The sequence below is a fragment of the Hirundo rustica genome, chromosome 1, assembly GCF_015227805.2.
Source record: "Hirundo rustica isolate bHirRus1 chromosome 1, bHirRus1.pri.v3, whole genome shotgun sequence".
Taxonomy (NCBI): Eukaryota; Metazoa; Chordata; class Aves; order Passeriformes; family Hirundinidae; genus Hirundo; species Hirundo rustica.
In genome coordinates, this window is record NC_053450.1 from 13,977,630 (window position 1) to 14,004,883 (window position 27,254).

A 27,254-nucleotide genomic window follows, 5' to 3' on the forward strand; every position below is an offset into this window, starting at 1 on the left:
GGGACGGGATGAATGTAACATTCGAACCACAGAATCAGTGCATTTACGATTGGGTTTTAGGGTACAACAGTACATTAAACAGATAACTAACAGATAACATTGATACGTAGAACAGAGGATACCCACAACTAACTACTAACTGCTAATAACTAATGGCCTGGACCCTTTGTTAAAATCTTTATCTTTCTCAATCCCCCCTCTTTTTCTTTGATCGAGTTTAACTCGCATCAATTCTTTTGAGTTCTTGGTATTGATTGTAAATTTCTTCTGCTGTACTTAATTCCTTTATTTCTGATGTTAAACTCAACATATGTGGGAGCTTTTGTGTATTACCTTGGGATACTTGGAGGCTTGCTTGCACTGCTGATGTAATAATTCAGATTAGGCAGGGTAGTAAGCATGGGATGAGTATGAGGCTTACTAATGCACTCAGAGCTATAAAACCTACTTTCTTCCACCACGCCCCCTTGGATGACCAAAATCTGTCCCACCAGTCAATGTTTAGTAATGGGGTCCACTCCTGGTTTCCCACGTAGGCGACTCTCCTGATTTCTTTCGAGATGTTTCTAATGACCTCACTCTTATCGTCAATCTCAAGGCAGCACTCAGAGGTATTAAACTTCCCGCATATGCCACCCTCATCGGCTAACAGGTAATATTTGATATACCACTGTCCTAGTTTGGGATAACTGCTGGCTGATATGGTCTAATGCTAGGGCAGTGTTATTTGATATTACTTCTAAGACTGCCTGCAGCCTAATAATTCGGTTTAACATATAAACGGGAGTTCGATACCCCCACGACCCGTCTTGCGCCCAGGTTGCTGGTCCATATGTTTGTATAATTTTTTCAGGAGTCCAAACTTCTCCTTTCCAATCCTGGGAGCTGCCCATATTGATTACGGTTCGTTTTTGCCTCTTTAGGTTGTCATATAATGGTACTCCCAGGGTGTTTCCAGATTGGCGTGGCAACAGAAAGAAAGCTGGCTTTATAATTCCTATAGTGCAGCTCCCTGCCCAATCCCTGGGAAGATGTGTATACGCTTTGTCCCCACAAATCCAAAAGAGATGTTCGGGGGCGTTCCAGAACGTATTTTGGGTAATAAATGGAGATTCCCAGTATTTCGAGATTTCTTTAATTCCCCAAAAGGGGTTAATTCCCCGGTCAGTGCATTGGTACAAGTCATACACCTCATTATAGATACATCCTGTTTCCGTTTTCCTAGTTGCCCAGTAGGTGTACGGTTCTCTGGGAATCCACTTTTGGATGAAGTCCCTGATAATGAGGGTTCTTTTACAGGCCATTCTCCCCACTGGGGTCTTGTATCGTTTGCCTGTTCTTTTAATGCATTCTTCTCCGACTACTTTAGTTTTCAAATCCCATTGCTCTATTTCTCTTTCCCCTATGTATGGTGGTTCTGGCTTCATCATTTTCCATTTTAGTATGTCTAATGGTGATAAACTGATCCCTTCCCAAGGCCATACGTCTGCTACTTGAGTACTCCCACATATCCAGCAGTTAGTTAAGTTCAATTCGTGGCTAATCCTCTCAATTAGATCAATGAATAAATTTTCGTTGGGGAGTTCACTTAATTCATCTTTTCTGATGGTTAAGGGTTTTTCTTTCACTAGGTCTGAGGCCCCTTCCTGATTGTCTATCTTTTCTAAGCAGAACCATTCTCTCATAGGGCATTCTCCAGTTAGACGCTGCCTATAATTGGCTATATTCTTGGCAACCCAATATTTCTTACCTTCCTCTTGGCAGGAGGTAAGTTGTCCGGCCTCAAAACAAGTGGGGTTTACATTCGTATGAACCCTTATCAACTGCTGTAAATCCTCCCCATCATAGATGGGTGAATAGCACTTTGTGCAAGCGGCCCCTTCTGTATGTTTATTCATCGCCAGGACTAGTATCAGTCCTATCAGCTTCCCCAAGAGTCCAGTATGAACCATGGTTGTTTTGGTCTCACCTGGGCTTGCCTCTTGGGACTTTGGGGCTCTCCGCGTTTAGTCCTTAGGGTTCTATAGTTATCCTTTCTTCCACTCGGAGGTTAATTTGGTTATCTCGCCCTTCTAAAGGATGCTCTAGGAGAGAAATTTGAATAGATGCTCTAATTTACTTATCTATTTGCTTAACTGCTTTTAACATTAACTGAACTTTTATTACACAATGTCAACAATTTTCAAACCTAATACAACAGCAAGTGATTTATAATAACTTTTCTTTACTTGAATTAATTTCTTAATCACAGTTCTTTAACAGTCTCTGGGGCTCAACTGAGTTGCTCCAGTCTTCTACTGAGTTTTTGTTTTCCTTTTAAACGTCAGTTTTAGCGGGTCCAGTTGCGGGGTTACCGTCCAATCGGAGGAGTCAGCTGGTTGGTTTAGGTCTGGGGGTTCACTTGGGGGTGACACAGGTCCTTTTACTCTAGTGATGTGAGTCCAGCCTCTTTCTTTAGTGCGTACCGCGGTATGAGTGGTTAGGAGTACCTGGAAAGGACCTTCAAATTTTGGGGTCAATGGGGTAGTGCTCCAAGATTTAATTAAAACCCAATCCCCAGGATTTATTTGATGTATGTTCGCGTCGAGAGGGGAAGTTTGAGGAATATACCCTTTTATTCTGAGGTTTTCTAGTGTTTTACTGATGGTCTGTAGATACTTTCGGGCGGCTGTATCACCTTCTATATATTCCCCGGTGCTGTATGTTGTTAAAAGAAAGGGGAGCCCGAACATCATCTCATAGGGGGAAGCCCCTATATCCGATCTTGGCCTAGTTCTGATTCTCAGGAGAGCTAGGGGTAAACACTTTAGCCAATTTAACTGTGTTTCTTCGATTAGTTTTGTTAATACGTTTTTAAGGGTCTGGTTCATTCTTTCCACCCTCCCTGAGCTCTGGGGGTGCCAGGGGGTGTGCAATCTCCAATTTATGCCTAACTCTTTAACAGTTTGGCGCAGAATTTTAGCAGTAAAATGAGTTCCCCTGTCAGAATCAATGTTATTTACTAACCCATACCGAGGGATTATGTGCTCTAGGAGTATTTTTGCCACTACTTCCGCTGTTTCCTTTTTGGTCGGGAACGCCTCTATCCAATGAGTAAGGTGGTCGACCATGACCAATAGATGTTTGTATCCTTGGATTTGAGGCATCTCAGTGAAGTCAATCTGAATACTCTGGAATGGTCTCAGAGCTAGTTCCCTCCCTCCAGGTATGGCTTTCCTCGCTATCCGTTGGTTGACTTTTTGGCAGATCGTACACCCTTGCGTTATGGCTTTTGCTATGCTGTATATTCCTATACAAAAGTTTTCTTTTAGGAAATGATCACATAATCCCTGGGTTCCCCAGTGGGTTAGTTCGTGAATTTCGGTTAAAATCCTTCTGGCTAGGGGTTTATTCAAAAACTTCCTGCCATCCGGAGTTAACCATTCCCCATGCTCTCCCTTCCTCATTCCTAGGTCCTTGATCGCTTTTAATTCTGTTCTATTGTACTTCGGTTTCTCTTCCCCTCCCTCTTCCTCTGATGTTTCATTTAAGGCTAATATCCTAATTGATCCTTTGGGGTCTTGAGCTGCTCTTTTTGCTTCTTTGTCTGCTAGTTGGTTCCCTTTCCCTTCAAATGTGGTTTCTTTTTGATGTCCTTTTACATGTACCACAGCAATCTCAATGGGTTTTAACAAAGACGTTAAAACTGATCTTATCATTTCCTTATGCACTAGGTCTTTCCCTTTTGAATTGAGATATCCCCGTTCCTCCCAGATCTTTCCGAAGGTATGGACTATCCCAAAAGCGTACTTCGAATCGGTATAAATAGTTCCCCGGTCTCCTTCTAATAGGTCTAGTCCCCTTTTTACAGCATAAATTTCGCAGAGTTGGGCGGACCAACTCGAGGGTAACTTTCCCGTTTCTCGAACTTGAATGTCTTCTATGGTGGATCCTTCTACCACTGCATACCCTGAAACCCTTTTCCCCTCTAGAACTCGTGATGATCCATCAGTGAATAATCTTTTTCCATAAGGTAAGGGAGTACTTTCCAAATCTTCCCTTACCTTCGTCTGGAGACTCATAAGTTCCAGACAATCATGCTCTAAGTCTGGAGGTGGTTCTCCAGAGAGGAACTGTGCAGGGTTCAGGTTTTTGGAAACTGTTAACTTCAAGTTCTCCGAGTTTATTAAAGTAATCTCATATTTTAGGATCCGGGAGTCGGTTACCCACCCCGGGGCTTTTTGGCTCAAAACTGTTTTGATATCATGAGGTGTATGAATTTGAATTTTTCCATTTAATGTGAGCTTTTGAGACTCCTCAACCAACACTGCGGTGGCGGCTACAGCTTGCAGACAGGCTGGCCACCCTCGGGCTACAGGATCCAATATCTTGGAAAGGAAAGCAATTGGCTTTTTGCATCCTCCCCACTCCTGAGCTAACACACCATAGGCCACTCCTCCTTCGGTGTTCACAAATAGATCGAATTCTTTCTTCAGATCGGGCAGGCTCAGGACAGGTGCAGTGGACAATTTGTTTTTTAGTTTTTTTTAATTGTTTTTCATCCTCTTGTGTCCACTCTATGAGCTCTGAACTTACCAATTTATCATAAAGGAATCTCACATTTTGGGTGTACTCATCAATCCAATGTCTGCAATACCCGAAAAGGCCTAATAATTTTCTTATGTCTCTTTTGGTTTTTGGGGCAGGTATTGCTATTATTCCAGCAATCCTTTCAGGGCTTAATTTCTTGTATCCTTTGCCAATCAAATGCCCCAAATAGGTCACTTCTGGTTTCACGAATTGTAATTTCTTTTTTGATACTTTCAGCCCTTTTTCCCCCAGAAAATTCAGGAGTTTAATGCTGGTGGTTCTCACTTCAAGTTGGTTTTCTCCTGAAATCAGTAAATCATCCACATACTGGAGGATTTGCACCTGTCTTTCTGGGGTGAATTGCTCTAGCAGCCTTTCCAAAGCTTGCCCAAATAAATTTGGTGACTCAGTGAACCCTTGGGGTAGGCGTGTCCATCTTAGCTGCTGTCTCCTCTTTGTTTCAGGATGGTCCCATTCGAACGCAAACCAGTCTCTGCTCCCCTCTGCTAGTGGACATGCCCAAAATGCATCTTTCAAATCTATGATGGTGAACCAGGCATGCTCTTGGGGAATCTGGCTCAGGAGATTGTATGGATTAGGGACTACAGGGTGTTTGGTGATAGTCCTCTTATTAATCTCCCGTAAATCCTGAACTAATCGATATTTCCCTTCCGCTTTCTTCACAGCTAAGATGGGTGTGTTATGTGGGGACATGCATGGTTCCAGGATGCCTTCTTTTAACAGTTGTTCAATAATGGGGATCAACCCTTTCTTTCCTTCCAAAGACATTGGATACTGTTTTATCCTGATGGGAGGAGTTCCTGGTTGCATTTTAACTTCTATAGGTGGTATATTCAGGAGGCCGCTCTTCCCTCCTTCTGCCCATACCTCTGGGTTTATTTCCTCTAAGTCTTCGGCGGTTACTTTCATAATCTTTACTTTCATTTGGCCGCCTTCGGGGATAACTCCTATTCCTAATAATACTTGCAAATCGCGTCCCAATAGGTTGCTCTCTAGGTCTGGTAAATAAATAAAATCCGCCCTTATTTGTTTGGAATTCCCCTTGACCTCTATTCCTTCTATAATTGAAGCTGCGAATGGTTTCCCCTCCGCTCCTACGACCTCACATGTTCTAGTTCCGATATTAACTCCCACTGGAAGCCTCCTAATACTGGATCGGTCTGCTCCAGTGTCTACTAAAAATTCATATTCCTCGTGTTGGGGACCCACTTCAAAATTTACTATGGGCTCACCTCGGTGGTACATCGGGTCCCCTAGTGCATAGAGCCCATGACACCCCTAATCCTCGTTGTTTTCGCCCTTTAATAGCTTCTCTAAGGCATCCTGTTCTTTTGTGATGGCTTCATCCAAGGATAATTTCTGACACTCTCTTCTTATGTGTCCAACCTCCCCACAATAGAAGCATTTTCTGTCCTCTCCTGGCCTCCCAGGAGTTTTCCAAGGTGGTAAGGCCCTTCCTCCCCCTGACTTGGTATTTCTCCGATTGGGAGGGTTTTGATCTTGTATCGCTTCTCTTGCTACAGCCACCATTATCTTTGCTTTCGTCTTGGTTTTCTCCTCCTCCCTCCTTAGATAGACCCTTAAAGCCTCTCTTAACAACTCATTTACGTCTTTTTCTTGCCAGTCTTCTATTTTTTCTAATTTCCTCCTAATATCGGGCCAGGACTTGATGACGAACTGTGTCTTTAACAACACCTGACCCTCGGGACTATCGGGGTCTATATTTGAATAAAGTTGAAAATTCCTCTTTAACCTGTTTAACCAGGTTGCAGGAGTCTCGTCTTTCCCCTGCATATTATCAAATGCTAATCTGGTATTATTGCTTCGGGGTACTGATTCCTTTATACCTTTAACTATTAGACTCCGATAGTCGTCCATACTTCTCCGGTCTTCCTCCCTGTTCGGATCCCACCTCGGATCTACGACTGGTAATTTGTAATCCCCTGGCGGACCCGTTCTGTTTTCTTTCTCCCAAATTTTCATCCCGGCGGTCCTAATCATTCTAATCTCTTCTGGGCTAAATAAAATCTTCAGAATCGAATTCATCTCTCCCCACGTGTAGGTATTGGGGCCCAGAAATTGATCAACTTGATTCGATATGCCTACAGGGTCCTCTACCAGGTTTTCCAGTTCTTTCTTGAAATTCCTCACCTCTGAAGCTGTTAGTGGAGCATTTACAAAACCGACCCCTCCTGCAACTCCACCCATCGGGACTTCCCTTAAGGGGAAAAGTTTAGTTCTAGACCGGGTGTTATAGTTATGTCCCTCTGGGACTTTAGTTACCCCTATGAGGTTAGTACTGTGAGAGGGGTCCGTATTCGGGGTGTTAAGGTCTAGCTCCCAACTACGAGGTGGAACAGGAAGTTTAGATGGCGATGGAGAATGTATGGAGCTTGGAGAGACTGGCTGCGAGACTGAAGGAGGAGTAGGAGAAGCTACAAAGCTATAAAAGGGGTTTTTACTAGAGCTATGAGATGTTACTGTTAGGGGTGTATTCCCAGAAAAATTCACAGCACCTACCAGAGGTGCATTCATAGAAAAATTAGTCTCCATCGGGGACGTATCTACCGAAAAATTAGGGGAAGGGGAATTAGGTACAGGGGAGGAAACTGGTGAGGAAGGGGTCTGAGGACTGACTTGGGGTAGATCAGGGTAAATAGGAGGAGGGGGTAAGTGCTCAAGGGGGTCCCATACAGGACCCTCCTCTTCTTTCTTATCTTTATTTTTCCCTTCCTTTTCCTGCATCTTGCAAATTTTTACTGTCTCAGTACCTGATCTTACATGCATCCAGCAGGCAGCATACCTTAGCTGCTCTGTGTCTACTTCCTCTTGGGCTCTCAAATATTGGTTTAACTGTGAGCTCATCCAAGAGTCGGTGGTACCGTACCATGGCCATTCCCCGGGTAGATTAAGGGTTGGCCATACTTCCACGCAATAGTGAATCATTTTCACTTTGTTTAAGTTCTTAGTTTTCTCATTGTTCTCCCACTGGTCTAACATTCTCCCTAGTGGGCTATCAGAAGGGATGTTAGCTACCTTCCCTTTTCCCGCTTTCCTCTCCTTCCTGATCTTACTTCCGCACACACCCATTCTTACTTGGTCAAATGAAAATACTCTACTGTGTCCTTACCCAAAGGAAATCTTACGACAGGACAACGCAAACTAGAAAAGCGACCTTTCTTGAACTAAAATCTTATAAGGTGCCCCTACTCAAACGGAAATTTTAAAGACGGGCAACTAAAATCTAAAATTTCATTCACTCTGGATAGCTTACTGGCACGCCCTTAGGTCCTGGCCACTATCCCTCTTTCACTCTCTCAGACAGCCTGTTGGCCCGCCCTCAGGGCCCAGCCACTGTCCCTCTCTTACTCACGACGCCACACTAAACTAATCCCCGCAGACGGCCGATAGACCGGGGCCCAAGGTGTCAGGCACCGCCTGCAGCCAGGATTAGTGCGTCGCGGTGCGACACTCACTCTGTCCCTAGCTTTGAACTACTCGCACCTCAGTAATTCCCTAACCACACACACCCCCACCCGGGACAGCGTCCTGTCCGCCCGCCGGTGGGCTGCCCCCGGATAGCGTAGACGCCTCCGCCCAACGGTCCCAACGTGTCCGGTAGCGTACCCTAGTGGTACCCCCGCCCAACACTCCCGTCCGGTTTGCACGTCTACCCCCGCCAGGGCAGGTCCCTTACACCCGGTAGCATAACTCCCCTTTGAGCTACCCCCGCCCAGTGTAAGGCTCGCACTCTTGGTCCCACTACACTACGCCAAATCAGCGGCGCACCCCCTCGTTGCCGGCCCGTAGGTCCGCCCTTAGGACCCCAGCCGCCGCGCTACGGGCTTACCGCCTTTGCTCACTGGGTAGCCTGCCGGCCCGCCCTCAGGGCCTCAGCCACTACCCCGGGTAGCCTGTTGACCCGCCCTCAGGGCCCAGCCACTACCCTTGTGGGGGGGGATCCCTAGTGGGGCCTCCTACCAGTTACCTATCAACCTCACACGGGCCACTCACTCCCTAGGTTTCCTCCGCCCGTTCGGAGGGGGGCCCACTATGCCCCTGGAGGCACCTCACTCGCTCAGGCTCCACTCGCTTCCCCCTGTTCCCGGCCGGCCCCCTCGCGGGAGTCCCGGAACCGCGGTACTAAGGGGTCCACACTCGCTTCGGAGGTCCGAGCTGCCGGCCCCCGTCTCATTCACACCACACTCGCTCGCCTCCACTCCCGCCACCGGCTATACTTACCAGCCGGCGCTCCCCGGCGCTGTCTTCCTCGATGCTGCGTCCCTTGTTGCTGGGGTCCGATGTTCGCCAGCTGTCCCAGGAGTTCGAAGATGGGCGGCGCCTTCCCTTCTTCGTCCTCTTCTGGGCGTGGCGATCCCGGACGAGCCCCCCAAAATTGTTATAAATTGGCAGGAGTCGATGTTATCTCCTTTTAATGCCTTTATTAGTGATTTCAGCAGAGGGACGGCTCGGGGTAGGGATGCCCTTGCCCACGCTGCACCAGCCGGACACCGCCGAGGAGGAGGTCACGTCGGATCTGCGCCGCTGTCGTCGCAGAGCCGGAAGCCACGCCTCACGGGAGTCCCTAGGCTCACTGATGGCTCGAATGTCTAGGGGGGGTGACTCTTAGCAGGGACTTCAGAGGTTATGGCGACTCCTCTCGGTGTTTGTAGATGATACTGGCAGCTACCTTGGCTCTTTCCCCACTCAGCGCTGCATTCCGTCTCTCCGGGTCTTGATCAGGCTCGCTGTTCTGAGCGGTTCTTGGTTCTAGACTCACTTCCGGCTATACTCGATTTGCATAGAGGCGGTGACAGGCCCAGAGCAGGCGAGGAGTGGGCGAGGCCCCCAAGTTGATGGGCAGGCTGGTATGTGGGCGGTGTCTCGGAGAGCAGCGGGGCTTACAGACTAAGGTAGGGGTGCAGGGAAAGTACAGGACGGGATGAATGTAACATTCGAACCACAGAATCAGTGCATTTACGATTGGGTTTTAGGGTACAACAGTACATTAAACAGATAACTAACAGATAACATTGATACGTAGAACAGAGGATACCCACAACTAACTACTAACTGCTAATAACTAATGGCCTGGACCCTTTGTTAAAATCTTTATCTTTCTCACTGGCAGTGACAGTCTTTTGTCCTCCTTTCTGGTAATTCCAATCAAGCTCTTTCCGTGTCCCTCCCAAACCTTTTCAGGCTAGGGATATTTTTGTATTCTGTTGAATCCCCTTCTTCCCAAGTTAACCCACAAAATGCTAAAACAAAACCTAACTTCTAACATGCTACTTTATACAGGACTTATAATCATACATTCAGTATTACAATTTATATTCTATTAACATGAAGTAACTTCAGAGCAGATGTTACATTCCTTTTTAACAATTTGTAGCCAAAGCATGTTTGTGTCTCTCTCCTGGTAGTTAATGCATGTTTGTGTCTCCCTCCTGGTAATTCTTAATCATGTTATGTCTCGTGTTTCCCCCTCCCTTGTCCTTTCAAGCCAGAGAAATTCCTGCACCTTTTCTGAGCTGCTTTTCTCTGAGTTAACTCATAGTTTGTTGGATTAAAACAAAACTTACATTTATTTAGATGATATTACATTTTTATCTATCAACACAAATTAACTTTAGGACATATATCACAGATTCAAATTCCTCATTTCCTAGAGAGGCCTGACTCTCCATAGCAGACACCTGTCTTTTCAAAACCAAGACACCAACCAAAAAAAAAAAAAAAAAAAAAAACAAAAAACCAAAAAACACAACAAACCAAAAACCCCCCAAACCAACAAACAACAACAACAAAAAAAACACACCAAAAAACAACAACAACAAAAAAACCCAACAGTCCAGGGAACTTCTCTGCCTTAGCTAGCTAAAAAATAACTAAAAAGCAAAGAGAGCTCTCTCTTGCTGTCCATGTTGCAGACAACACAGTCCAGGAGCAGAATGCAAAGGAGTGAGTGCAGTTTCTGCAAACAAACTCACAGCTTCTCTTTCTCCCCACTTTGCTCTCGGAACCAGTTTTAGAGGTAGAGAACATAATATACAGCACAAACAGAACAGATGACTGGGGATACAAGCATCCTAAAGTCACCCTGGGATAGGCACAGAGAAGCAGGGTCGTGCCTACTGGGTTTCATACAGGGAGTAACGAACTTCAGTGGTTTGCCACAGCTCAACCTCAGAATGTTCACAGAGTAAGCAGAAAAAAAGTGATCAGGAAACTACCCATTTCAAAATGGCTTTATGTGGTGGGGTGGCTGCCAGGTGCCCATGACAGCACTCCACCGTCACATTCCCTCACTCTCCCCCTCTCCCTCCTTGGCAGTACAGGGGGAGAAAATAGGATGAAACCTCATGGGTTGAGATCTGCATGTGGAAGCCCAGTCCTCTTGCAGACTGATCCAAATGGCACTGCAAAATTTTAGACCTTGTTGGGCCTCACATTTCCTCCATAAGCCAGGGCAAGTGTGTGGGTTACTATAATTATAATGTGGGTTTATCCCATAGGATAAAAATAAGCATTAACAGAATATGGGGAAGTCAGGTGCAGTGTGATAGTCCAGCCTACATGTGGGGTGTTTAAAACATGATGAGGCTTTTTGGTTCTCACTAAGCAGTGGGTCCCACACATCATTTCTTGATCTTGGCAGGCATGTTGTATCATCAGTTCTCTACCTCTCTGAAGTTTCCTTCCTGACATTCAGCTCAAGAATGTTGCCCTTGGCCCATTTCATATTCCTTTAAACACCAAAGAACTAGTTTTGCAGTCAGTTGTTTCTGGCATAAAGGTTATTATCCTTACACATGTTTTATGTGATGGGCTGTTATGCCCGGCAGCTGGCGCTCTCCCTGTAACTAACTGTGACAGAAGAAAAACGAGTAGCAGCACTTATTCCAGAGTATCACAATGCAGAAATATCATCCTGATCATCTTCCTGCTTTTGCCGTTGTTCAGTCGCGTGTCCAAAGACACATCTGGAAGTCTCAGCATAATCCTGACATTGTGACTTCAGACCCAAACCCAGAAGCAGATGTATCATGCCTCCTTTGGTCTCTCACTACCCAGCACCTCTCCTGCAGCCTTCAATTGTGTTAGTACTCCAAATGCTGACACTAAAAATTATTTAAACAGAACAGTATCAAGTTTCCCTCCTTGCCTTGCCCCAAAAATAACTGTGGGCTATCTGTGTCTTTTTGTACTGAGCTTTCAGACATTTCCCCCGGTTCTGTTTCTCCTGAGGAAATGATGCCATATGGGACTGGCTGTTTGGAAGAAGAGGCATTCCAAATTGAAGTTTATATGAACTCTATGTCTTCATCAGCCAAATGTGCATTTCTGATGACTGTGGATAAATTTTCAGCATGCTTGTTTGATGACTTCTCTTGGGGCTTGCAGAAAAATGGCTTGGAAATGGAACATTTGCAAAGAAGCGGATGCTGGCAAAAGAAAACATTACAATTTGATGTAAAATATGTGCACTGTCATTTATACGGGCAACTAGCTTCTGGAAAACGTGACCTCTGGCCAGTAGAGGACAGAAACATATCCAAAGAGACCACTGAAGCAGTGACTGATACCCAGTGGGACTGAGATGAAGGGACTAATTCTATTTTCACAGGTGTTACACTAATGCTGAAAGTATGTTGGTGACAAATGACTTTGTAGCAGACTTCACAGTACTTAATACAGGAGAAAAGCTAGTCTGCCCTGTGGTTTGACTGCTTATGTGCTATTACCATTATAGTCAGGAGTGCAAGGGTGCTTTTCCCTTCAGGGGTCTGTAGTTTCCCATTGTTGCTCTGCAGTTGGAGACATAGTTCTCATTAAGGTGTTGACAGATCATATCCCTGTGACTCTCTGCATAGTAGGACAGACAGAGAGACCTGTGCTTGTTTCCTTTCTAAAACATGTCCTAGTGTGTGAGGGGATCCTTGCTGGGCTCTGTGGTACGTGGCTTTTTGTCTTAGACCCTGAAGGGTACAGCAGACCAGGGTTTCTCTCTTCATCTGCCTCTACTGATGTTTTATTTCTCTCTCTGACTGCAAAGATCTAGCAGTAGGTGAAAACTTTCTCTGTGACTTTACAGAAACAAACCCAACTCACCCACTGTCATTTGGGGGAGCACTGAGCACCCATCACATGATTGCAAAGAACATTTGTATTCTTGAAATATTATAAGGCTCATTTTTATTTCTTGTATCTGTGGCACAAGATATTTTCTTTCACCTTAGCTTCCTTCTTATGAGCAAAATAGTGATTTATTCAGTGTCAATCAAGCTAGATTCTGTAGCCTCATTTCTTATTCACAGGTTCCACAACCCTTTCTGTATGTGAATCAGATATTGCATGTAAACATGGATGGCATGTAAAATAGGTATTAACAAGATCAGCCATTCTGGTGCTACAAATCTGGTCCTGAGAATTTTTGCATTCTGGTCAGTAGCTCCCCTACATGTGTGACCATTCATGGACTCATTCTGTGTCCTGCACTATCACACTGGACATTCGTGCACATAATCTATTCATCCCAAGATACATTTTGCTCTTCTTGTTTTCTTAGTAGATTTAGATGGATTAAAACAAACACAGAGATACATTATATAATCATGTGAGATGCATTATGGTAGCAGCAGAAGACTTTAGGTAAGAGTATAACCTCATTCTGCTGTGTGATTACAGAAGAAAACAGTCTTTTTCCTTGATGGTTTATGATTCAGAGATTGTATATTTCATAGCAAAGAAGTAGATAGATTAAAAAGGTACCTTATAGTTCCTGGATAAGGAGGTTGGAGTGTCCTAATTTACCATCAAAGGCATCAACAGTGTAGATGGCAGCGCAGAAAAAATTATAAGGGCATGAAAGATGTATAGTGCAGGTCGTGTCCACAAAAGCCATCATCACTCGATGCAAGTCAAATGTCACTTGTGTCTTCCCAGTGATATAAGACTATGTGAAATAGGGAATGGAAAAATAGATAGGGGAAAAGCATAGCTGGAGGCAGATGTTTGAACACAAATCATCCTTCTAGGCTGATGCATTATTGCGGAGTTCCTGGATTGACTCACTGACATTATTTATGCAAAACTTCTGGCCACATTCCCTCTGTGCCATATTACAAACAGTATATTACAGAATGGAGGATGTCTTCTATTTCCCCAGAGTTTTCCATCCTGTTCCTAGATAACCTTCCAGATGTATATCACAATTACTAGAAGCAGTATATTTCTCATTATAACCTGAATCTATATACAACATCTGGACATTTTTACTGACCACATTCACATCTAATGCAGGCTTGGATGATGGCAAAACTCATCATCTTGCTGGATCTCTACTAATTGCACATTACCTTTTAGACTTTTTTCTTGAACATGTATCCTAATTTTATTACGGCCGGCTGGAAAGTTGGCTGGAAAGTTTTTTGTCACTTGTAGGGGATGGTATGTTGTGAAGCAGATGTTCAATAGACTCTATATGGCTGCAGCTGTACTAATTAATAAATCCTCATCAGGCTGTTCTCTGGGTGCAAGGCCAGTTGGTGTTGAACAGTCTATATGAATAATATTTGACTCTCTTAAACTTTGGAAAAGAGGAGCAACACACACACTGCCTACTGGAAAGGTTTGCTGTCTCCTGGTATCTCCCAGATGATTGGTGGTAGAGTGCTACTGATCAGGGTGGTCTAGTTTTCTTTTTGCAATGCAGTCTTACCAGTGTGTACACCATAACAAATGCATTTTTAAATTTGCTTTAAAGACCATTAACTTTGAAATGAAAAGTGGGATGGAGGAAAAGCAAGCTACTAAAGAAGAAACTTCACAATCTTGTAATCCATGCAATTTTTTAGAGGATAATGGAATTTGATGAACTTGTTTGTTTTTTAAGTTGTTATAGGGGCTTTTTTTAACATTAAATCTGACATGAGCAAGTGCTTTCTCCATAAACTGTGTGAAGTGAGTGAGAAGTCTGGTGTTATTTCAGTTTCACATGTTTGCCAGTATCTGGAGCAAGGCTTTTCCTGGAATGAAGATGATAATTAGCAATCTGAGATCTAAGTGTGTTCTGAGGTTACAGCTCACAAAGGCTTATTAGCAGAGTGAACATACTGTCAGATGCCATGTGACAGCATGAGGATCTCCAAACATGGAAATGCTTGGAGAATTTGGAGAATTCCTGCTTTGGATGGCTTACTTCCAGTCATTTGTAAGTAAAGACCATAGCTAGTAGCAATGCTTTTACTGAAAATAATGTTAACAAGAGGAAGAAAGCAATGTCAGCCCCACAGAGCTCACATATCAGTATCTGCTGCTGTATCAGGCTGTTACAGATAAGAAGTACAGTGATGTTCCTTGAAAGGAGCTGCCACAGCCTTGTGGGTTATGGTGCTTTGACAGGCACAGCAGAGGAGCTGCCTCAAACCTAAGAAAACTCTCATGGCTGCATCTGTCCTTACAGATATGTGGGAAGCAAGAGTGCAGGCAGACAAACTGTGAGGGTAGAGAGGCAGAATACATTAAAATTACATGGTGCTGTAGTAAAGGATTCTGAGAAAATCCAACTGTTTTAAACCAATGCAATGAATTGTCAAGGAAAAGGAGAAACAGAAAAGCATAACTCCCCTCTCATGTAAAGCCTTACTACTGAATCCTTCAAATGGGTCTTCAGCTCCTCTGCAGAACTCCCTGAAATCTTGCTGCATTAGCAGGTGGCATGACATGGTTTTTACTTGCTCTGGCAGTGCTGACAAATCTTGGCTTCATCACTGTATACTGTGACTGTTGCAGCAGGGTGCTACCCTCCTTCATCAAACTGAAAACAACCATTATGGGGTTCTTCAGCTTCAGTTACCTGCTTCCTGTAATATGGGGAGGTTTGATCTGGATTTTAAAAGACTATTTAAAAAGAAACATTAAAACAATTACAAAGGCCCTAATAGTAAGCCTTAAAAAAAAAAAAGGCCAAAAGACAATTAAGATGTTTTAATCAGGTATTTTTAATATTTAGAGAGAACTGCACATGTGGTGATAGAAACAGAGTTTGTTAAAAGGCATATTTTCCTCTTTCCTAGCTCCTTCCACCTGATCCCCCGTTACTCCAATGAAATGGTTAAAATTAGTTTTGTGTATTTTTCAATGATTTTTTATTTTTTTTACTTCTGGAATTTGCAAGAGGGAGGTTTCTTTTTGAAAGTGCTCATCTTTTAATATATAATATGAGGAGTATCTACAGATGTTTTCATTTAACTGAATAGAAGCTTTTCATTAAATGAATGTTTTTGATGGAAAATTTCTGGCCAGCACTATCTGAATGACATATCACATAGCTCTATGATAATAATAAGAGAAAAAACCTTAAGTGAAACTGACCAGAAAGTAGTAACCTGAAAATGAGAACATGACTTATTTGTTTGTTCAAGCAAAGAAACCACCACAAAGCAAGATAACCACACCCCCCAAGCTTAGTATTTATTGTTCAACTAAAAATCTGAAAATTCTTCCATTTTAATGCTGTGAGGACATGAATGGGAAGAGTATTGCAGCTTTGCAGCTTTGGAGGTAAGAAATGGGACTTTAAAATAATGTTATTTTAACCAATACTAGCCCTTTAGAAAATGCCTTTTTAGAGAGCACTAGCAAATATCATCCATGTGTTATCAACAGAAGGACTCAGTATGCTCTCTTGGTGTGAGGCTGGTAACAATAATAACCATCCATGCATCACTGTAAAACAGAAAATATGAAAATAGTGTTAGTGTAAACTTTGTAGACTTCTTTTCCTATTTTCCATTTCTAGAGGTATCTAGAGCTATCCTTAGCTCTCATTGTTTGAGCTGAGGATCTTCAGACCCAAATGGCTTTATTTTTCATGTACAGGTCCCAAATTACTGTATAGAAAGAAGGATTACATAATGCAGAAAGGTGGTGTGTGGGGGTTTTTTTTTTGTGTGTGTGTGTTTTTGTTTTGTTTTTGTTTTTGTTGTTGTTGTTGTTTTATTCAGAAAAATCTCTGAAATCATTTTTGCAGCCCTTAGAGGATGAAAGCCTGTGTCTACAAAGAATGCTTACAGATAAAATCTGTGCCCTGTTGCTACTTCCGCAACTGAGGTTAAGGAATTTTTAGTTTTATGTAGAAAGATTGTAATTTACCAGCAGGTGTTTCACACACTATAGAACAGTCCTTCCTTGGACCTGTAAATATATATCTTTCAAATATTGTTTTTTCTTCTGTCAGCCTGTGTACATCGTCCCACTGGAGGTGCAACACTGCCATCCTTTCTTCTTAATATTTAATGATAAAAATGTATTTAGGCATGCTGCTTGCATTAGTATCAGAAGTGACAGAACAAACATACATATTGAGGGCATGGGAAGAGGTCCTTCAGCAGCTGGTATCTGCTGAGTAATAGCTGCAGGCATGAGAATTAAAAGCTTATACTCAATCATGAAAAGAAGAAAATTACAGTGCAAAGGTCAATTCAGTGTTTCATCATTTGTCATTTGAGTTGAACTAGTTTTTCAAATCCATATCCTCTGATAGCATGAACTGTGAAGTTTCCTAGGTGACTTATCTTTTGTCTGTATGGCACTATATGACAACAGTGGCAGCATCTAGTGATTCATGTCTTCAGGGAAGTGGGTAACAGGAGGGCAAAAAATGAATATTGGGTTGATGGCAATTGTCATGGTTCCATTGACGTCAAAGAGACAACTATCAAGTGGCAGGAGTTGAGAAAATTTACATGAGTTGAGCATCTGTGCCATCCTGTATTTTAATAACTGACAATCCTGACTGAAAACTAATGAGGGAGAAACTTTAAAAGATTTGATCAACACAGACTCAAAATGTGAACTGCAGAATTTCAGCCTTAGTGTGGAAGATTTTGGAATGTGGGATTGATGAATTTGGTCTAGTTCCAGTAAATACAGGGCCATTTCTAAGAGACATCTCTTTGCTGGGATAACTATTTGAAACCCAGACTGTGAGCACATTTTTCCCATATTATCCAGCTAACACAAAGTTAGTGGAAGAATCATTCTTTACAGAACACCTAGCCCCTGGTGGGATCCTAACAAAGTATGACAGAGAAAAGTCTTTCTCTGATTTTACATCCTTTTCCTTTTAAAATACTTTTGTTTACTGTTAAGATTGGTCAGAATTAATTAACCTTATCATTCAGCCTTCCATGACCAATAGAGTTTAAAAGTTGTAATATTTCAGCTAAATTAATTAACACCAACCCAAGTAATACATTTCAGATGTTAATCACATCAAATCCTCAGGCCAAATGGGGAAAAAAACCCCAAAATATTATGGACAGAACTGCCACTACTGAAGTAAAGAAAAAAGCTGCATTTAATCATTAGTGGCCTAGACATCAGGTCTGAAATAACTGCACTTCTCAGACTCCTAATCCCACAGGGACCAACAATCTTTCATCCTTACAGAGGAAATATAATAGGAGTCAGTATTTTGCTATGCCTCAGTCTTTAGCCTTAGAATTTAAATATCAAGCAATTGTGTTTCATATAAGCAGATCTTCTGGGGAGAGCATGTTTTAGTTCATCCAATTTGCCACCATTTTCACCATTATTTTAATCTGCATATCCCTAACTCTGGGCTTTTCAATGTTGGAGTAAATTTACAACAGGAAGGACATGGGAGCTCTAAGCGCAAAGCAGGAATCCAGACCAAGGGCAGTGCTGGCAGCTATTGTACTGAAAACACTGAAATAATGCTGCATGCAATTTGGAAATTAACGTGTTGAACCAGTTTAGAGAACATAGTTGATAAATTTTCACCATGTATTTACAAAACTCTTTATATTGACTAGTAGATGATGCTGTTGCATTGCTGAACTCCACATCTGTAGTGGGTTTTTGTTTTTTGAGGGAACACCAGGCTTGGTTTCTGTCAACATTCTAACATTTTTGCAGTCCCTTAATATGGACATAAGTGGTGGAAACATGCATGCAGTCCCCAAAACTGCAAGACTGGATCTGAGTCTCCCAGCTTGGCCCTTTCTCCATTGTTAGGGCCATATTAAGGTCAGCAGAAAACAGGGACAGTCTTACTCTTACATGTGGTCTGACAGAACAGAGACAGGTTCCTACTGGGATGCCTTCAGCAGATCTTTCTCCTCACCTCAGCTTCCTGTCATGTTCAATAGGGGCAGTTATTAGTCTCTCTTGTCTTCTATTTTTTGTGTCCATAGTCTGTCTATGTAATCTACTTAAAAATGTTCAGTGGCCTTTTCCATGCTAATGATTCATGAGTCTACCTTTAATGAATCCCCCATCTCAGCTGGTTTTGTTGGTTCTGATCCAGGCAAGTCTTAAGCATGTACTGAGCTTTGAGTTTATTGACAGTCCAAACTCAGACTAACATCACACTTTGGAGAGCTGTAAAAATAGTAACTGATTTTATTGTTGGAATTGCCATGCTTTGTGCTGCAAGGTTGATACAAAGTTTTGATTAGTATTGACCTACTAAATAAGGTACATTATAAAGTCATTCATGACAGAAGTGGTTTCTGAAAAAACTGAAGAAAGAGACAACATAAATTTAAAATTAGTTATATGTATCTGAATGCCATATTTTAATAATATATGCAATACACAATTCTACATTTAAGAGAATGTGTTTATAAAAGCATATGAACCATATAAGCTAATATTTCATATTCTTGTATAGCATGTTAAATGTGTATATATGTGTATCTGTATCTGTTTGTATGTAACTCTATCCATATAAGATGTATACATCTGCCCAGTTATCGGTGTTGTAAACCACTGTATTAAAAATGTAGATGAAATAAATAATGCTTTCTGACACCTCATGTATCTCAATTGGTTGACTGAAATTCTGAGAATTGTCCATCTGTCTTCACACTAAGAGAATGATAGCAGCCCTTGTCTTGTCTGGTGCTTATTTAGTAAATGCCAGAAGGATAATTGGTCTATAGGAATTGTGCTACTGCTGGTAATGCCCATGCGGTGATGTGTGTACCATGAGAAGGTGCCAGTGCATACTGCTTGTGTTTATAATGGGGAGAACACTTTCAGAATGAATTTAAGTGTTCTTTAGCTAAAGAAGAAAGGAAGAGTAGAAAATAGCTTCAGACGGAATGTTCCTTAGGCACAGACAGAATCCTTATTTGACCGTATAAGGCTAGACCTAAATCTGAGCACAGCCTTCTATGAGCCAGGAACAGATTGTCTTCCTGGCGAAAAGCGAGTGCATTGCTTCAGCAGCCTCTCCTTGCATGTTGTTCCTGATGCCATAAACTTTGTTGCAGTGATAATTGCTTTTTTCTGGATTCGTAAGTCTTTTCAACACTGGACCAAGAGTGGAGATCAGCACAGGCCAAACTGCCCGAGGCTGCTGATACTTGTAACATTAACAGGTTGCAAGATCTGAACTGGATTACCCTACTTTCTTACCCTCTGATTTAAAGGGTGAATCAGGAGCTAGTGGGAAGTTCTAAGGTATGGTGGATAAATCCAAAGCATTTTGGATCTGTTCTTAGGAACTAACTCTTGCATAACTTAATAATGTGTTATATGGGCATTTCTGAATTTTGGATATTTACAATCAGATACCTGATGTGGATATGAATTTAATTTTTAACCTAAATTTTCATAATCATTGGAATTATAAACTCAATTATGTGTGTCTTTGAACATTCAAAGATTTGTGGATTTCTTCTGCCCAAGATCTTAATGTCAAGATGAGGAAATATGAGGCTAGAAGGGGAGAGTGGTGAGAGTGACAGCTGAGCATGGCAGGCCAAACAATTCTCTATTTGGAATGCTGAAGCCATGCTGTGATATTAACAGATTTAGCAAATATGAAAGATCTGCAGAATAGAAGCAGAATATAGCCAAATCAAAAGGACATTGAAAATCATTCTCAAGTAACCTTCCCACAGGCTAACAGAAGAAAGCTGGATGAATGTGGCCAACTGCTGGCAGAGCTCTTCACCTGCTCTTGGAGGGTGGATGTGTCCTCCTCTGTTTGGCCTGATGTTTAGCAGGACCTAGAATGGTGCTGTAAATTTTCCTGCAGTGGAAGCATGCATAGTCCTTCTCTTATCTAACTGGGCACTCTTTGAACACAGAATATGAGAGTTAAAGCATTATGTATCCTGAACAGAGATGACCAGTAACAGGTGGAAGGCGGTCAAGGTTTTTATTACCATAGTAGAGATCTGGGGTGGAGAACAGGTAGGGATAGCATTTCTTTGTAAATATTGGCCATCTGAAAGCTGTGGTGTGGAGGCTGGCCCTGTTGTGCAGACTGTCCTACTTCTCAAAGGAGAGTGAAAGGTACCTTACAGCAAATGATGTCCCTAGGACTGCTGATCATGCATCTGTCTTGACTGTAGAGAAGAGCTTAGACTGAACAGTTGAGTCAGGGAAGGCAAGCTCCATTCCCAGTGCCAGAGGCAAACCTTCTCGAGATGGCTGTGTCATAGTTAAAAATTGAAAGCAGGTATCCAGAATCCTATGTCTTGTGTGCAATGCCATTCTTTATTTTTAAAGATGAATGTTTGATGACAAAAGAAAGATCAAAGTGGAAGATTTCTGCTAAGGAAAAACTGGGGTCATCAGTTTGGTCTGGAGCTTAATCTTGAGAAATCATATCCATTTCAAAGTTTGAAATTAATATGAAGGCCGTATGGAAAGTGAAGAAGTGAAAATGTGTCTGTGAGGCAGAGAAGGTGTGATTAGTTAGAAGACAAGCAGGTTTTAATTGCAGTAGAGAGCTGAATGTGACAAAACAGACAGTCCGCCTCATCTTCCAAAGATGTCCTACTGTGCCATATGACAATGACAGATAAGGGAGCAGAATTAAAAAAAAATATAAATTGAGAAGTGGTTGCTTTGTGGGTCTGACTGATGAAGCCACCCAGAAAGCGAGACTTCATCCAAAGAGGATTAGTAATTTAAACATGAGACTTGGTGTCCTTCAAAGGATTGCAAAGGTGAAAGGGTGTCATACCAAAGGAAAAATAGCACTTTGTCACTTAGTCTCTGTTCTCAGAATGAACTGTAAGCAGGACAAAGGAGAGGGAAGATGTCAAAAAATAAAAATGTCAATAAAAGAGTAAAGAAAGGAAAAGATTAGTGAAAGCATTTTAAGTTCATCAGTGATAAAATAGAACTTATTTAGAGAAATGTCTACAGCAGCCTTCTTTCATCTGAAAAAACATAAAATCCTGCATGAGCTGAGTTTAATGGGATTCATACCTGAATAAGGTTTGATTTTCATACAGGAGCAGTTTCTTTGTTATAATTTTAGTTGTTTTCTGGTATTGTCTGCCTTGCCATGACCTTACATTCAATTTTGTTTTCTGTGGAACAGTTTATTTACATGGGAGTTTCCTTTATATGTGTCATCACCTGTACCTTGTCCAGCTTTTGTTTCACTTCCCCTGTCTTGTATCATAAAATGCTGTGTCTCAAGAATGTCTTAAGGGCTCCAAGGTTGTGATTTGATCCACTGATAATACACCCAGCCTCAAATATCTTTCAGGATACATACTAGCTTTGTGTATACCAGTGGTTGGAAGTCCTCAAGTCCAGTAATTCTAATTCCAGTAATCAGCCCTGAGAGTCTGATGAGTTTTGAAGTTTGAAACAGGATCCCTGAGTGTAGTTCATATGGTGCTAAACAAAGGGCACAGTTTGTGTTTTTTAACATATTTTCATTATTTAGCTGATACACCTGGCCAAAGTCCGCACACCCCTTGTGTGTCCGGCTCCTTCCCTCTCCTGGCAGTGCACTTTCAGTCCTGGTCATGTAAGGGATTCAGTTTCCATTCCCATGCTCCCTGCATTGACAGATCATTTCAGATGAAAGACAAAGCAAAGGCAACAGGAATTCAGACAAGCAACTTGGAACAGCCGGAGATACATGTTGCCAAATGCCCAATCTATCACTATCAGCATCACTGAACCCAACATCTTTCTGCACTTTTGAATCATCATGGGCTTTATAAACCACCCCCCTCCCAGTTTCTAAATGTCTTTGTTGTTCTGTATCATTTTTCTTTATAGTGGGTATAATCGGGTTTTTCTTTGCTTCTACTCATATTTTTATGCAAGTCAGAAATGATGTTTTGTCACCTGCAGCTAAGCTGCCAACTGAAACTGGCTGGCATATGCATATTAGGCCAGGAATCTGCAAGATTTACTGGCTGCTAATAAAGTGGCAGACTGATGTTAATGTTAAGATTGTCTGACTTTTAAGTTCCTATATAGAGAGTCAGCCTTGTTAGCCTGATTAATTATTTATATAATACTAAAGGTATACATAGCACTTAACTAACAAATTAGCAGATTAGGGCCCTCCACTCAACACTTATAGTGACTAGTTTGGTTTGCTATGATGTATAAGAAATTAGTGGATGCATGCAGGTGTAGTGGCAAATAACACTGAAGAGGAACTGAGTCACTCAAGGCTTCATGGAAGCAGCAAAGATACAGTGCTGTTGGCTTTAAGGGCATCCTTAATGGTGGCTGTGGGTAGTCTTTGGACTGCAGCCGCAGAGAACTGGATTTAACAGCTCTACAGCTCAACAGATTTTCTGCTCAAGCCTTAACAGTCCATAGCATGTATTGTTGCTGTGCTGCAAAACAGGGTCATAACTATGTGCTTAGCTTTACATTTTGGCATCTTGACTTCAATGGACCAGAGGTGGCTTACATCAGCTGAGGATCTGGCCCAAAAAATAGAAACCCACAAACTACCTACCTTAGCTGACTTCTGAAGAGACATCTGCAAGCATTTGTGCTATTTTATCTGATGTCACTAGGGTTTATGTTTAATGTATCCAGCAGAAAAAGGTGAAACTTGCCTTGCATACCATTTCCAGGGCAGGTACATCAGACACTAAATCACTGTTAACATACTTTATTTTTTTCAGTCTTAATGTGCATTTTCTGCTGCTATTGTACAACACATATAAAGTATTTCAAGTCCTTATTTTTCTCTTTACTTGTTGACGAAGCAATGAGCCGGTTCTAACACTGATCTCTAAGGTATGCAGGCATTTTTTTCAGCAGGCAAAGGATTTGTTTATGACAACCTGTTATTCTTATCCCATTGTTCCACTTTCTGCCTTATCTGTTAATGTTTCTTTCTTCACATTAGACATTTGTTGCTGGTGAGCTGTGTTATCAAGTGCACTAGGACATCTTAGCTAAGGGCTGCATCTCTCATGAGCAGCATGTCAGAGGGATCTTCGAAGAAGTCTTAACAAAGGACGCCTTTGAAGCAAGAGAAGTCTGGCTATTTTAACTATTCTTCCTTTTGATCTCCAAAAGTAGATTATGAATGTGACTGCTCTGTATTTTTGTTTTGGGTCTCTTGACTCTTTTCCTAAAAGGTTATGTCAGTTACTTTCTACTCCAAAGGGAGTCTTTACCGTACTAAATGCATTTCTGAAAATGTCAGCCAAAACTCCTTCACCTTCTATTCTTGTTTGTTTTTAATATTCTCACTTTTCTATAGCCTGAATCTCAGAGCACCATCAATTTTCAGATCTTTCAAACTTTTCAGAGAAGTTTGGTGCTACTGAATGTCTTGTTTGTCCTTATCACTTTACTGACTGACAACAAAAGTGATTCACCTTTTGCATTTCTGAATGTGGCTTATCACTTTATTACTACTGTTACTCCTCCTCCTCCTCTGCAGTTTCTCCTGCCCTTGTGCAACAAACAGGTCTGAAAATCTGTTTGTCAGACCCCAGTTTTCTTACTATTTTCTGAATTTTTCATGCTTTCATTTAAAAGCAATAACAACCTCTCATTTTGTTTCAAGGTGAACTGAAATATAACTTATTGTTTAAGACTAAAAAGCAAAATAATTTTCCTTTCAGTTTTAGTGGGTTTTTATCTATAAATTTCCTAATGTTGTTGAATTAGGATAGGTAGAGCTGCACAAGAATTGATTTACCAGGTATTTTATTTTTTCATTTAGAATCAGAATAAAAATGGCAAATTAAAAAAGTTTCCAGTAATAAAAATATTTTATTCTGGTCCACTAACACATTTCTTTTAGGTGAAATGAGAAATTCAATGTCAGTTCTGACAACCTTAATTTTCAGAATTTGTTTAAAGACAAAGTAGAACTAATGTATTTATTGTCCCAAATGAGAAATGTTCATTTTTTACATTGTACCCAGGCTTCTTTTTTCTTAATTGCACCATCTGGTCTTATAAAGTTTGTTATATCTCCTTGAAAACTGATTCTGTGATGGATATGGGCAACTTTTACTTATTTAAAAATTTTAACTGGTGTGCTGTTGTTGTGGTTTACACCCAGATGGAAATTAAACACCATGCAGCCGCTCATTCAACTCCCTCCCCTCTCCTCTCCCATCCTGGTGGAATGGAGAGGAGAGTTGAAGTAAAACTTGCATGTTAAGAGCAGTTTAATAATTGAAAACTAAGTAAAATTCAATAATAATTTTAAATAATTATAAGGAAATGTGAATTTCAGGGAAAGTGAAGCACAGTGCAGTTGCTCACCACCCACTGACCAATTCCTGACCCCCCTTCCCCAGCCCAGATCAGTCACTCTTCTAAGTAAGTCCCCCCAATTTATATCCCGGGCATGATGTTCTGTGGTGTGGAATATCCCTCAGATCACCTGTCCTGCCCCTGCTTCCTCCCAGTTTCTCTTGTGTATCTCCACACTGGCAGAGCATGAGAAAAGGGGAAAAAAAGAGTCCTTGACTTGGCATAAACATGACGTAGGAAAACCCAGATCATCAGTGCATTATCCACACCGTTCTCATTCCAAACACAGCACTGTAACAGTGACTGGGAAGACATTAACTCTACCCTAGCTGAAACCACGACAATATCTACCCTTTACTCCATACCATTTATGTCATGCCAACTTTCACATTGCTCAATATCTCATCACCTTTCCTATTTATCTGTTTTGATAGGTATACAAACACCATTCTCTTTGTCTATGGAAGGCCTCTGTCAAATATTCATAAAATGTTCACACACACACACACACACACACACACACAAGTTTGTTGAATTCATTTAGTCCATGACTTTTGGCCTTTACCCTTGGTAACTGTCTTTCAAGCAGGAACAATGGCATGCTACACATTCGACTCAGTTGTGATTTCAGTGCAGCTGTGCTTGTTCAGTTTTATCAAAGTTCATTCTTCATTGGTGTGGGTGCAATGGTCAGAGGCAAATCAGGCTGGGATCCCCAGAATGCTTGTGGTTAAGATCAATGCGGAGAGGTGCTCAGTGAGGTGATGCACACGTAGCCACCACTGAAGTGGTAATACACAGTGTTGGATAATTATTAACATAATGCAATTTAATTAATTTTTGATTTCCACCCAAAACCGAATTCCCTCGAGGCACACACTAGACTTCCCCATCCTTCTGTATTACCCACCAAGTGCACCCAAGTTTGTGAGCAAAAGCTATCCTCCTTAATCTCAGAAAATTATCTTACTATTTCCAAATTTGTCAATATACAAAAAATATCCACATGTGTGGTATATAGGAATGTTAGAATATGTTGTTAATGAGATATGATTCTTTTTTATCTATGACAAAGACTTTTTCCAAGCTTGAAAGCCTTGAAGAAACAAAGTCAACCAGCCAAGAATTTGCTTTCAAAGATGATCTTAAAAAGAAACATCCCCAAAGGGAAAGGTAGAAACTCTTTACAAGAGAAAGGAGATGCTTCTTTACCCCTAATATCTCTTTTGAATGTCAAATCTAAGGGTAAGAATGGGATGCAATCAAAAGGGATGATTGCCATTAGTATGGATATACCAGAGTTTGCTTTTCAATCAGTGCCTTTGGATCTGAGGAGAGTTTGTGAAAATGTTATCAGACTTCATGCAACCTGTACCATTGGGCAAGATGTGGTTTGAGTACCTGAGTACAATTTTTATCTCACCTAATTATAGAAAACAGCCCTAGAAGGGAACCTGACAAGTCCCCCAGTCCTTCCTTCACTGCTCTTCATCCTAAACCAGTCCTACTTGTTTCTGAAAACAGTCATGAGGTCTCCAGTCACCTTGTACAATACTTTCCAGTGCTTTAATCTCTTTGTTACAGCATTTTCTTTATTGTCTTTATTGGGTAACCTAAATATCCCTTTATGTTACTTTTTGTCCTATTCACAATGAATGAAAAGGGCCGTGGATCCCTGCAGTGCTTTGTAAGAATTTCTTACGTACCTGAAAACTGTCCGTGTGTCTCCTTTCTTCTTTAAGGATGAACCTCTAACAGTAGCACAAAGAGAAATAAAAACAACAAAAATAACTATGAGGTCCTATTTGCTGATATGTCCTTGCAAGTTATCTACATTGTGTATTTTACGGTCTCACCCTGAGATAAACGTGGAGCAGGAATCTGAATTAGAGCACAGGCTTCTACGTGCTCCCCTTGCCAGAACAGGAGCGCTGTATCCGAGCCGGGCCGAACCCGCGGGCCGGGGCCGAGGGGCCGGGGCCGGGGGAGCGGGGCCGGTGGCCGGGGGAGCGGGGGGGCCGGGGCCGGGGGAAGCGGGGGCCGGGGCCGGGGCCGGGGGAGCTGGGGCCGGGTCCGGGGCCGGGGGAGCGGGGCCGGGAGCGGGGCCGGGGCCGGGGCCGGGGGAG

At 42.0% G+C, this 27,254-nt stretch overlaps 1 long non-coding RNA gene across 2 annotated transcripts; it reads right to left on the reverse strand.

The window, feature by feature from the left end:
• Positions 1 to 15,663: 15,663 nt before the first annotated feature.
• LOC120755689 (uncharacterized) lies at positions 15,664 to 27,120 on the reverse strand. Of its 2 annotated transcripts, none has more exons than XR_005701865.2 (3): positions 26,985 to 27,120; positions 26,835 to 26,879; positions 15,664 to 16,323 (listed from the first exon to the last, which is right to left on the reverse strand). It is a non-coding gene; the product is annotated as an uncharacterized LOC120755689 (long non-coding RNA). The 2 variants fall into 2 exon arrangements; XR_005701864.2 differs by lacking the exon at positions 15,664 to 16,323 and adding an exon at positions 24,653 to 25,910.
• Between the last annotated feature and the right edge of the window lie 134 nt (positions 27,121 to 27,254).